Source organism: Rhinatrema bivittatum, chromosome 7 (genome assembly GCF_901001135.1).
Source record: "Rhinatrema bivittatum chromosome 7, aRhiBiv1.1, whole genome shotgun sequence".
Lineage (NCBI taxonomy): Eukaryota > Metazoa > Chordata > Amphibia > Gymnophiona > Rhinatrematidae > Rhinatrema > Rhinatrema bivittatum.
The window spans coordinates 109,283,145-109,296,744 of record NC_042621.1 but is presented as its reverse complement, the minus strand read 5'-3'; the positions used below and the strand labels follow the sequence as shown (position 1 = coordinate 109,296,744).

The following is a 13,600-nucleotide window of genomic DNA, read 5'->3' as shown; positions in this document are numbered from 1 at the left end:
AGGAGAAAAGATGCACATAAAGAAGAGATTGTAAGAGAGAAGATGAATGATGTATAGAGAAAAAGAAAGGCTGCTCTAGATCAAAGGCTTGAATCACAAGTGATAAGACTGAGCCCAGAACAGGCTAACTTGGTGGTTCAGTGGCAGAACACAGCACTGCCATGCACAGGACCTGGGTTTGACTTCCAGGCTAAGTCTTCTGATCCCTGGGCCAACCAAGGATGCTGTATAAGCAGTATTCACGGTCCCTATGCAAGAGGAAGTCTCAGTCATCATGCAACAGTGATATAAAATGGCTGGAGTTTATGCAGGCCGATGCAAAAGCAAGTTTGCTTACTGTAAACAGAGTTTTCTGTAGATAAGCAGGATGAATTAGCCATGCTGCCTGGGACGTCTTCCGGGACAGCGGAGGCGGAGCATCCTCTAGCTGCCACAGCTTTGCTCTGTGTGAGCCTGCATACTTTCTTGCGCAGCACCATCTTCTCTCAAGCTTTCCAAAAGCGAATCTGCAAGACACAAAGGAGGAGGAGGAGGAGTCTGTCCAGGGAGGAGGGTGGGCCAGCATGGCTAATTCATCCTGCTATCTACGGAAAAACGTGCTTTTTTCCCCCGCAGATAAGCAGGCTGAATTAGCCATGCTGTCTGGGAGTCCCCAACTGAGATGAAAGGAGCGCAGCCATAGGATTGTTCCTCTCCTTTATTTTTTTATTTATCTTTTGTTTTGGACGGCTGTATGAGTCCGAGTCCAAGGGGCTGCGCTCACATTGTACGTGATGGCTGACAGTCTCTTTATTTCTTCACAGAGTGGAGTATAGCGTTGCCCACCACTGCATCTGCCGCTGCTTGACAGTTTTCTATGAAGGTGTGTAGCGAGGACCACGTAGCTGCTTTGCAAATGTCCAGGATCGGGGACCTCCTTGAGATGGGCCACCGATGCAGCCATTGCCCAGACTTGGTGCACTTTCGGTGATCTGGCTCACTTGGCATAGCAGAACTGAATACATTGGGATATCCAAGCAGAAAGGGTGAGTTTGATGACCGGTTGGGAATGAAGGAAATGAACTGTGAAGGATGAGCTGCAGATTGTGTTCTCTGTTTGTAGTATGCTAAGGCCCGTTTGCAACCCAATGTGTGGAGCCTCCTTTCGCATCATCCCTGTGAGGTTTTGGGAAGAAGATCGGTAAAGTAATGGTTTGGTCATATGGAAGGCCGAGACCACCTTCCGTAAGAAGGAAGGATGGGTTCGCAGGATTACCTTGTCGTGGAAAAACTCTAGATATGGAGAGTAGTGAAATAGCGCTTGCAACTCGCTAACTCGCCGAGCGGATGTAAGGGCCACCAGGAACAGCACCTTTCAGGAGAGGTATCGCGGATGGGTGGTGTCCAAGGGTTCAAACAGGGGTAGCATCCCACGTACTGGTGGCTTGAAATGGGGGGCTGAAGGCAAAGGATGCCCCGCATGAAGCGAGACCCAGGGGATGTTTGGAAATAGGTAGACTCCTGTGCGGGTGGTGGTAGGTTGCAATCATGCTAACATGAACTCTTACCGATGCAGTTTCCAGACCAGACTGGAAGAGGGAGTGAAGGTATTCCAGCAGGCGCTCCAGGGAACACGAGAAAGGGTCGACGTGCTGGGCGTCGCACCATGCAGCATACCAGAACCATTTGCCCTGATAGCTGCATCTGGTGGAGGTCTTCCGAGACAAGATCAGGACATCTTGAATATCAGCAGGCAATCGTAGGTGAGTTAACACTGTCCGTACAATCTCCATGCTGTGAGATGGAGGGAGGAGTGGAGCAGCAAGCCCTCATTCTGCAATACCAGGATCAGACTGGTGCCCAGAGGAATGGGAGGTTCCGTGGATAGACGTACAAGATAGGCGAATCACGGTTGCCTGGGCCACACTTAGACCACGAGGTTGAGATCTGCTGCATCCAGCATTCATTTCTGCATGGTACTGGAAATGAGGGGGATTGGGGGGTACGCATAGGGAAGCCCCTTTGTCCATGTTAAGAGGAAGACGTCCAGTGCCAGACGATTCTGGCTGGGGTTCACGGAGCAGAATGCCTGCACTTTCCAGTTGTTCTCTATTGCAAAGAGGTCCACGTCTGGCAGGCCCCAGCATTGGAAGAAGGAGTCTGCAACTTCCTGATGCAATTCCAACTCGTGTGGATGGAAGATCCTGCTCAGCCTGTCCGCTGTGGCGTTTTCTATTCCGTGCAGATAGGTGGCCTGCAGAGAGATGGAGCGTTGTTCCTCCCACTCCAGTATTCGCACCACTTCCCTGCATAGTATCTAAGAACCAGACCCTCCTTCCTTGTTGATGTAGGACATTGCGACCTGGTGGTCTGTGTGGACCATGACAACCTTTCTCCCTAGGCGAACCTCAAAAGCAAGCAAAGTGTTTCTGATTGCTCAGAGTTCGAGGAGGTTTATCTGCTGGATCTTCTCCCATTGAGACCAGAGGCCCTGCGAGCAAGTGTGGCCTAGATGGGCCCCTCACTCGAAGTCGAGGCATCCATGGTGAGAATCAATTGATGAGGTGGAGGGCGTAGCTGCATCCCTAGCAATACGGTCGCCGGTTGGAGGCACCAGTGGAGGTTGGATCACATGCTGGGGGTGATGCAAACCTGACAAGATAGTGGTTGGGAGAACTGAGTCCACTGGGCTTTCAGGCCCTATTGCAGCCTGCAGATGTATAGATGCATGTGAGGTCCCACGTAAATGGCCACCACCATGTGGCCTAGTAAGGTCAAGAGCTGGCGGGCCGACATGCAGGACGAGTCTTTCACCTATAGGGCTACGGTGTGGAGAGCGTTGGCTCTGTCCATTGGTTGATAAAGACACCAATGAACTGAAGGTTCCTTTTGAGCTGAAGACTGGATTTCTCATTGTTTATCACTAATCCCAGACCTTCCAGGCACTGTATTATGGTGAGCAGGTTGCTGTTCAGGGTGGTGGGATGTGGGGCTACTAGTAGCCAGTTGTCAAGGTACGGGAACAAATTCCTTGTCTCCTGAGGTTAGCCACTGCTACCACCAGGCACTTGGTAAAAACTCTTGGGGCAGACGAGAGCCAAAGGGCAGAACCTTGTACTGATAGTGTTGGTTCTTGACCTGAAAACACAGGTAGCGCTATGTCCTTGTGACCTTAGACAAGTCATTTTACCCTTTGTTGCCTCAAGTTCAAATTTAGATTGTGAACCCTCTGGAGACAAGGAAATATTCATAATACCTGAATATAATCCACTCTGAAGTGCCGAAAAGCAGAATATAAACAAATAAAATAAATTGAGTGACTAAAATATGGAATAGGATAAATACCAGCAATCGCTACCATTTCTCTGCCTCAGTCTTGCTAACTATCCTCCAAAAAACGCAGACACTGCACACCAAAATTCAAATAAACCGCTTCACAACCTTTGTGTCTGTTATTTGATTTACTTTCTTAGTCTCCGCTTGTTCTTGCACTTGCCTTGGTTCCCTTCCTGCCTCCTTATTCTTTCAGCTAGCACTTACCCCTCTTGCTCTCATTTCTTCAGCTTTGGTCTTCTCTCTTCAGTTTGTGCACCTACCTGTCTTCTCACCTTTTTTCTTTATGCCAAGCTGTTACCTTCTCTCTCCTATTCCTCTCTCCTGACCTTCTGATTCCTCTCCTTTTATTTTTGTAAACTACTATAATCAATGGAGCGGCAGTGTACAAATAATTTTGAATAAATAAAATGATACTTTCTTTTCTTCTCCTCTCATCCCATCATGTCTCTTCCTACTCATAACTCAGAGATGCTCTCCTCCGAGGGCTCAGGTGGCAGCAGAATTTTATGCTCCACTGCCAGGAGCATGGGAGGCACCTACCAGATGTAAGTTTGCTCTTTGGGCATGAGACTAATGAAAGGGAGAGGAACCTAACTAAATGAGGATCTTTGTCTCCCTGTGCCTCAGTTTACCCAGCTGTTATTGAGAAGTAATAGCAACCGCACTCCCTCCTTTCCACAGGAAGATTTCATGCACAAAAGTATTTCAGGTTCACCCCTGAAGTAGCCTTACATATGTTAGCAAAGCACACAAATCCTACTTGGAAGAAAGATATTAGAGAAATCCAAAGTATTATTTTCCCTATAATCTTCTGCTAAGGGATCGACCAGCAACTAAAATTCAGGCACATACCTGAGGGTGCATTGCCCCCACCTTCCTGGATATATACACATTCAGGCAGATGCAATACAGTGTGCTCAGCCAATGCACTGTTTAACCCATGATTGGATACAGGTTTTGGACACGCATCCACAACCCCTTATTCTATAATGGGATTAGAGCATCCAAAACGTGTGTCCAAACCCCCATGAAACTAATATCGATCATTCACATGCAAAAAAAAAAAAAAAAAAGTGTGCCCGAGGCGTACTTTTTTACCCTCAGAACTTTTTTTTTTTTTTTTTAATTCTTTATTTATCGTCTTTTAAACAAATATACAAATGAAATTTGTATCAGAAAAAACAGAGATACAGAAGATAACAAAATAGTCTCTAGGGTCTTATTCCTCGCCAGACTTATAACATCCAACAATAACATACTATTTAAATCACTCTTGTTACATAGGAAATATGGAGAGAAAGGAAATGTCAGAAGGAGTTTACAAGGAAATCAAATACAATATGCTGCCCTTGTCACATCTAATTCTCTATCATCCCTATATTCTCATCGGGAATTCTCCTGCCAGACAAAAAAGCCTTCAATTGATCTGGTATAAAAAAGATATACGTATTCCTGGCCAGTTTTATGATGCATTTACATGGGTAGCGTAGCTTAAAACTACCCCCCAATGCTAGGGTCTCAGGTCTCATCTGCAGAAATTCTTTTCTACGCTGTTGCGTAGACTTTGCCAAGTCTGGATAAACTCGAATAAGACCCCCACAAAATAATTCAGTAATATTTTTGAAATAATTCCTCATAATCTTAGAAATAGCATTTTCATCAAAAAAAGAAACAAAGAGAACTGCACGATCTATTATTTCTACATTTGAATTTTCAAGGTAATCGGTCAGATTTTGCAAATCTGGCCCTTGTTGGGGAAATACTGAAGGAGTGCTAGTTTTCTTTGGTAAAAAGAACAATTTCTTAACTGGTGGTATCTCTTGCTGAGGTATCTTTAAAGCTTCCATTACATATTTCTTAAATGAAAAAAGTGGGATTTCTCCCATTAAGATCGGGAAATTCAAAAATCTCAAGTTCAAGTGTCTCATATGATTTTCTATGGACTCCAACCTTCTTAATGTTGAAATTCTTTCTGCTACAATTAAAGCGTTTGTAGTTTGGAGGCTTTTTATTTCTTCATTTATTTGTTTTATGGAGTTATCTTGATCTATAAATTTCTGACGCGTGTCTTTCTCGAGTGTCCCCACTTTGGCTGAAATTTCATCAAGTTGTAAGGACTGATTGTCTAGCTTAGTAGACATCCTCGTCATGAGGTCCCAGATGTTATCCAGGGTTATTATCGCCGGTTTGATAAATTGCTGGGTGAGAGATTTTCTTACCCCGTGTCCAATGCTTTTCTCCAGCTCTCCCGATGTTCTGGGGACAGCCGCCGCCATTTCCTCTCCTCTCTCTGGCGTCTCAGCTGCACGGGGTTGCAGGATTCCTCCTGACTCTCCAGCCGTCCGGGCGCCTTCTGATCCACTCAGCTGATTACATCGAACCTCCTCGGTTTGTAACTCAGCTTCTTCAGCGACCGTTGGGGGCAAAGCTCGTACCGGCGTTCTGGGATCCGGAGGGCTTAGTGATGTTTCCCCGGGAGAGTATAGCTCTCCTTCCGCCGACTCTCCAATGGGGCTAACTGCCCTCGATTCTGATGTGACCACGGCGAACTCTGAGATTAAACGTTGTCCGGCAGCAGTGTCCTGGTCGGGTGGATAAACCCGGACCTTGCCCTTCCTTTTGTGGGGCATCTTTAAGGTATTTGCGCCTTAGGCTTTAATTTCAGAAATCTGCGGTCCGGAGCTAACGCCAGTGCTCCCGCTCAGGGCGCCATCTTGTTTTCTCTCCCTACCCTCAGAACTTAACGTCTGCCCAGAGCAGGCGTTACTTTCTGAGAAGCCCAAAAAGTATACAGAAAAGCAGAAAATATTGCTTTTCTGTACTTCCTCCAAGATATTAAGTCCAAGGATCAAAAAAGACAAGAATGTATAAAAACTGAGAAATGACTTACCTGATAATTTCGTTTTCCTTAAGTGTAGCAGATGGACTCAGGACCAATGGGTATAGTGTACTCCTGCTAGCAGTTGGAGACGGATCAGATTTCAATCTGACGTCAGCCCCTAGTACATATACCCCTGCAGGAAGTGCAGCTCTTCAGTATTCTCCTCGAAAAGCATTGTGGATATGTGTGTGACTGACTGATTGATTAACTTAATAATTTGGATAACTTCATAACTTGGTTAAACATTAAAACTTGATTAACTTGGTTAACTTGAACTAGTTGATTGACTATAGCTGGAGACCACCAGTGTACTCAACCGGAAAGCGTCGACACCCGGCAGGGTGGATGCCCTAGGTAAATGAAGACGTGGCTTACCCTTGAATCATTTGAAAGACCATGCGTAACGGCAGCCAAGGGTGGGATGCTGAGTCCATCTGTCTACACTAAGGAAAATGAAATTATCAGGTAAGTAATTTCTCCATTTCCTAGCGTGTCGCAGATGGACTCAGGACCAATGGGATGTATAAAAGCTACTCCCAAACCGGGTGGGAGGCTGCCCGTGGCCCACTTAGTATTGCCCTTGCAAATGCCGTGTACTCCTGAGCCTGAACATCCAGACGGTAGAATCTGGAGAAGGTATGGATGGAGGACCATGTAGCCGCCCTGCAGATCTCGGCAGGGGACAGCATTCTAGTTTCTGCCCAGGATATTGCCTGGGCTCTGGTAGAAAGGGCCTTGACCTGTAGAGGCGGTGGTTTGCCGGCTTCTACGTAGGCCGCCTTGATGACTTCCTTGATCCAGCGGGCGATAGTTGCCTGCGAGGCCGCTTCCCCTTGTCTCTTTCCACTGTGAAGGATGAAAAGGTGGTCCATTTTTCATACGGGTTCCGACATTTCCAGGTATCTGGATAGGAATCTGCCGATGTTGAGGTGGCGTAGACTACTGGCTTCTTCCAAATTCTTCAACCCATCCACGTTGGTAGCGAGATGGTCTGGTTAAGGTGGAAGTGTGAGACCACTTTGGGAAGGAAGGAGGGAACCGTGTGTAGTTGGATGGACCCCAGGGTGAGCCGGAGGAACGGCTCACGGCAGGACAGTGCTTGAAGTTCCGAGATGCGGCAGGCTGAACACACTGCCAGCAAAAACACCATCTTTAAGGTCAACAGATGGAGAGACAGGCCTCGGAGAGGTCTGAAGGCGGTTCCCGCTAGGAAATCCAAAACGAGATTGAGATTCCACAGAGGTACCGGCCACTTTAGTGGAGGGCGAATGTGTTTGACTCCTTTCAGGAAGCGTGACACGTCCGAGTGAGAAGCTATGCTGTCGCCCTCGCTCTTGGAGCCGTAGCATGACAATGCGGCCACCTGTACCTTGATGGAGTTGAGGGACAGACCCTTCTGTAGTCCATTCTGTAAGAATTCCAGGATCACGGGAACTTTAAATGAGCATGGCTTGATGTTGTGGTCTTCGCACCAGGCTTCAAATACTCTCCAGATCTTTATGTACGTTAACGATGTGGAGAACTTGCGTGCTCGGAGGAGAGTGCCAATTACCGCCCCCGAGTATCCGCTCTTTCTCAGGTGGGCCCTCTCAATGGCCAGACCGTAAGAGAGAATTGGGCTGGGTCCTCGTGGAGGATCAGACCTTGTTGTAGCAGGTCCCTGTGTGGGGGCAGGGGTAGGGGGTTCCCTGCCAGCAGTCTTCTCATGTCTGTGTATCAGGGTCTTCTTGGCCAATCCGGAGCCACCAGAAGAACTAGCCCCCTGTGTAGTTGTATCTTGTGAATGATTGCACCCAATAGGGTCCTCGGCGGAAAGGCGTATAGTAGTGTCCCTGGTGGCCAGATCTGTACCAGGCTGAAGTATCTGGATACTTGGGCATTGGATCTGTTTGCCGGAAGGTCCATGTCCGGTGTCCACCACCGATTCACTATCATCTTGAAGGCTGCGAATGACAGCCTCCATTCTCCTGGGTCTAGATTTTCCCTGATGAGGAAGTCTGCCGTGATGTTGTCTTTCCCGGTGATGTGGATGGCGGAGATCTCCTGGAGGTTTGTTTCCGCCCATGCCATCAGGGGGTCTATTTCTAGGGACACCTGTTGGCTTCTGGTTCCCCCCTGCCGGTTGATGTAGGCCACTGTCGTGGCGTTGTCAGACATTACTCTGACCGCTTTGTTTCGAAGTCTGTGAGCGAATCGCAGGCAGGCTAGTCCAACTGCCCGCGCTTCTAGGCGGTTGATGTTCCATCCCGCCTCTTCTGCGTTCCACTGCACTTGGGCGGTTAGCTCCTCACAGTGTGCACCCCATCCTCATAGACTGGCATCTGTGGTGAGTAGGGTCCAGGTTGGGGAGGATAGTCTTGGTCCCCGGCTCATGTGGCTGGCCTGCAGCCACCACCGTAGCTGGGTCCGAACTCTGCCCGGGAGTGATAGACGTACGATATAGTTCTGGGACCGTGGGCTCCACCGTGATAGAAGTGAGCGTTGTAAGGGCCTCATGTGGGCTCACGCCCATGGCACAACTTCCAGGGTGGATGCCATCAGCCCGAGGATTTGCAGGTAATCCCATGCTGTGGGACGAGGATCGTTCAAGCAAGTTTTGCAGCCAGTTCCACAATTTAGATCTCCTTGTGGGGGTCAGGCTGACCTTGTCCTCTTTGGTGTTGAATCGGACTCCTAGGTATTCCCGCGACTGTGAGGGCTGTAGGGAGCTTTTGTTTGTGTTGACTACCCATCCTAGGCTCTCCAGTAGAGTTATGACTCTGCTGGTTGCTTGGTGGCTTTCCTCCGGTGACTTTGCCCTGATCAGCCAATCGTCCAGGTAAGGGTGTATGAGGATTCCTTCCTTCCTCAGTGTTGTCGCCACCACTACTATTACCTTGGTGAACGTCCGGGGTGCTGTGGCTAACCCGAAGGGTAGTGCCCGGAACTGGTAGTGGCGGTTCAGGACTTTGAAGCGTAGGTAGCGCTGGTGTTCCTGATGAATTGGGATGTGTAGGTAGGCCTCTGAAAGATCCAGGGATGTGAGAAACTCTCCTGGTTGTATCGCCCTTATTACAGATTGTAGGGTTTCCATGCAGAAGCAGGGAATCCTCAGATGGCGGTTGACCGATTTGAGGTCCAGGATGGGCCTGAATGTTCCCTCTTTCTTGGGGATGATAAAATAAATGGAATAATGCCCAGTATTTATTTCTTGTGGAGGTACTGGTGTTATGGCTTCGAGGGCCAGTAGTCTGGACAGTGTAGCTTCCACTGCCACCCTCTTGAGGAGGTTGTGGCAGGGGGACTCCGCAAACTTGTCCGGAGGGGTTCGTAGAAAATCTAGGTAGTACCCCTCCCGAATGATGGCTAGAACCCACTTGTCCGAAGTTATCGCGACCCATCTGCAGTAGAATAGGGCTAGTCTGCCCCCTATGGCTTCTTCCCTTAGTCAGGTCGGCTGAATCTCATTGTGGGGTGTGGCTGGGTCCTGTACCCGAGCTGGCTCCCCTCTTGTTGTGCTTGTTCCGAAAGGACTGGTTCCTGCCGTAGGGCGGGGCGCTTGATAGTTGCTCCTGTAAGGATTAAAGCTCTGTAAACTTCTGCCCCTGGAGGACCTGGGGAAGGGTCGCTGGTTTCTCTTCGTCTTATCCTCCGGCAGGCGCAGCAATGGGGACTCGCCCCATTTGTCAGCCAGTTTCTCTAGTTCGCTGCCGAACAGGAGGGATCCTTTGAAGGGCATCCTTGTGAGGCGCGTTTTGGAAGATGCGTCGGCCGAACACCTTCGGAGCCAGAGTTGCCTCCTGGCCGCCACCGCAGATGACACTCCTCTGGCCATTGTGTGCACTAGGTCAGAGGCAGCGTCTGCGAGGAATGATACTGCTGGTTCCATGACTTCTCCCGGGGTGTTGTTCCTGGTTTGTGATAAGCAGGCAAGTGTCACCACGGTGCAGCAGGCCGCAATTTGCAGAGACATAGCGGCTACGTCAAATGACTGTTTGAGGATGGATTCCAGACGCTGGTCATGTGCATCCTTGAGCACTGCTCCTCCCTCCACTGGGATGGTGGTGCGCTTAGAGACTGCGCAGACCATGGCATCAACTCTTGGGCATGCAAGAAGATCTTTGGTTGCTGGGTCCAATGGGTACATTGCTGCCAAGGCTCGTCCCCCTTTGAATGTGGACTCCGGAGCATTCCATTCCAGGTCAATCAGCTGTTGTGCTGCTTGTAACAGAGGGAAGTGGTGAAAAGTCTGGCGAAGACCCTCCAGCAGGGGGTTCGGTTTAGGTTCCCCCGAAGTACCTGGGCCCGGGATGGCGAGCTCCGCCAGACATTGATTGACCAGGTCTGGGAGCTCGTCCTTTGTGAAGAAGCGTCTCATGGCTCAATGAGGCTCTGTCCCCGGGGGGAGCTCCCCCTCTTCCAGGGGTTCGGCTTCCTCCTCAGAGATGTTCTTGTCCCCATAGGTGGGGCTTCTGGGTAATGGAAGCCTGTGCCTAGGTCTGGGGCATGAGGGTCCTCCGGTGAAGCATGTGGCTGGTCAGCCAGAGGTTCAGTTTGCATCTGAACAAAGGCGTAAATCCCCTTGAAGAACTCCACACATGAGATCGACGCTGGGTCCAAGCTAAGGGGTGCTGGTTCCTTGGGGGTCCTCGTCTGTGGGGAGGTCCCTCTGGGATCTGCTAGGTCCGGGGTACCCCCTGAGGAGCTAGAACTCGGCCCTGGGTGGGACTGGCCCTGAACTGGATCTCCCAGGGCCTCCTCACACTGCGTGCACAGGGCGTCTGCCTCCTCGCTTTGGCGGCTCTGATGTGGCATGCTGGGCAGAGGCCTTGAGCCTTTATCCCTGTTCCTGGTGGTGCCATGGCTGTCGGTGTGTAAATTCTTATGCGCGCCAGTGTGCTTAAGATGAGCGTGTAAGTTGTGCACGCAGCTGTGCGTCCAGCCGCCGATATGCGCCCGGCTCTGTGCGTGCAACTTATGCGCGCAAGGTTTTATGTGCACGTAAGTCTATGCACAAGTGCTTTGTGCGCCTAGCTCGGAATTGTGCGCTCAGGCCGAACGGTGAGGCGAGTAGGGCCAAGATGGCGACGGCGAGCACGCAGGCAATATGGTGACCCCCTCGAAGAGTCTCCATGTGGGTAAACTCTTGTAATAGCCGGGGCCTGGCCCTGCTAGGGCAGATCAACCCGGTGGCACTGGTCCCAGCTGGTGACCTGTGCTCCTCCTCGATCCTCGGAGACCGGATTCAAGCAGAGGATTTCTACCTTACCTTGTCTTCGGTGCTTCCCAGTTTCGTCCCGGGCGGTCTCCAGCTGCGGGGGGAGAGGGCAAATACCTTTGCCGCTGCACTCGAGGGTGCACCCGCTGCCTCTCAGTCGCGCCCGAAGATCGGGGGCTAGGTCCTCGCCGCGATTCGGCCGTCGGACCGAGGCTTACCTCCAAGGGACCACGGAAATCACCTCGGGAATCTCAACTGGGGGAGGGACCCGAGAGTATCACTGCAGGAGAGCGGGGCTCGTCTTCAGGTAGGTTTTCTTCTTTAAATTTTGAGTTTTCTTCTTTGAATTTGGTTCTAACGCTGTGAGAGCGTGCGGATAGTCCCTAACCGCTATGGAGACAGAAAATACTGGAGAGCTGCACTTCCTGCAGGGGTATATGTACTAGGGGCTGACGTCAGATTGAAATCTGATCCGTCTCCAACTGCTAGCAGGAGTACATTATACTCATTGGTCCTGAGTCCATCTGCTACACGCTAGGAAAACTTTTTTTTTTTTTTTTTAAAGTGTGCCAGCGGTCAGGATAGGAAAAGGGACTCTCAATTAATGAGCGCCGATTTTCCTAATTCGTGGCTGTGCACAGGTTAGGAAAACAGACCTCGTAAAAGTGAGCATCCATTTTCCTAACCCACTGACAGCCACCTCTCCTGGGTACCCGCTGCCAAGGAGGCATTAGGGGTGCACATTTCTCCCTAGCACCTGCTTGGCAGCGCAACCCCTCATTTAAATATTCAATCGTGCACCTAGGAGAGGCGGCTGGACACACGTTAGGAAAGCGGGCGTTCAGCACTGAGTGCAGTAACTATATTTAGCTTCTTTTAAAGAAGAATACATTCCCAGGAACATATTTGCGTCAGGCATGTAAAGAAAGCAACTTTATTTGGATTTATCTGCTTTTTTGAATATACAATTCACCAAGGAGTAGATTTTCAAAGGGATACGCGTGTACCCCCCGAAAACCTACCCCAAACCCCCCCTGCGCGCGCCGAGCCTATTTTGCATAGGCTCGGCGGCGCGCACAAGGCCCGGGACGCGCGTAAGTCCTGGGGCTTGCATGGAGGGGCGTGCCGAGAGTGACGCGGCGTTTCGGGGGCGGGCCCGGGGGCGTGGTCGAGGCCTCCGGACCAGCCCCCGGGTTGGGTGATGGCGCGCCAGCAGCCCGCAGGCGTAAATCTGCCAACAAAGGTGGGGGGGGGGGGGGTTAGATAGGGTCGGGGGGGGGGGGATTAGGTAGGGGAAGGGAGGGGACGGTGAGTGTAGGCGGAGGGAACAGGCAGCAAGCGCTGGGCTCGGCGCGCGCAGGTTGCACAAATGTGCACCCCCTTGCGTGCGCCGACCCCGGATTTTGTAAGATAAGCGCGGCTAGGCGCGTATCTTATAAAATCCAGCGTACTTTTGTTCGCGCCTGGTGCACGAACAAAAGTACGCCAGCGCGTACATTTATAAAATCTACCCCCAAAAGCAGTTTACAATGCATTAGAATAGCAGCATATGAGCAAAGGTCATAAATGAATTTTAAAACATAGGTATGCAATTCCTTCTTGTAACTCCAACCGCAGGAGCAAAAGCACTTTAGCTACCCAGGTGGTTTCTCTTTGCCATTTTGCTAAAGTTACCTGCTTCTTTGCCACTGAAAACTGCCCCCGCTGTATTTATAAAAACAAAAACAAAAAAACCCAAAACCCCACAATGTACCCTGCAAACCCTCCTTTAAAGTAAAATCATAACAATGGTCCTACTAACCGTGAGCTCCAAGAAAACCAGATGGAAATGTTAATAAACGTGGGGGGCTGGAGAAAGCTAGAATACAACTTCCAAACACTCACTGCTTACGCACTTATGCACACGCGTCAGAACGCGTGTCTTTGTCTCCAAGGCAACCAGCTTGCTGAAGCAGGAAGTAACGTCACTTCCTACCTCACGGTCTTCTGGGACTGGGAGTAGTAATGTTTCCCTTGTCCTGGCACATGTATGAGCAGGGGTTACAGAAGCGGATTGAAGAAGCAACTTAAATACCAACATTAGAAACAGCGTCCCCTCAGCTGATAGATGCAATGTAGGAAGATGCAAGGAGGAGAAAAAATTATAGTGACAGTGACTTCTTTCTTCTCAAACCAAAAATAGTTCAAGAATTCAAAGCATTTAGTAT

General features: G+C 50.0%; 1 protein-coding gene across 2 annotated transcripts in view; it reads right to left on the bottom strand.

Annotated features, from left to right (window-relative positions):
- The window catches only part of DRC7 (dynein regulatory complex subunit 7), a 178,725-nt gene extending 165,405 nt beyond the window's left edge, over positions 1-13,320 (bottom strand). Inside the window, exon 1 of one of the 2 annotated variants that reach the window (XM_029608921.1) lies at positions 13,195-13,320. The gene's annotated coding sequence lies outside the window, so the exon portion shown is untranslated. The remainder of the gene's footprint in view (positions 1-13,194) is intronic. The other variant, XM_029608922.1, reaches the window with a different exon arrangement.
- Positions 13,321-13,600: the final 280 nt, after the last annotated feature.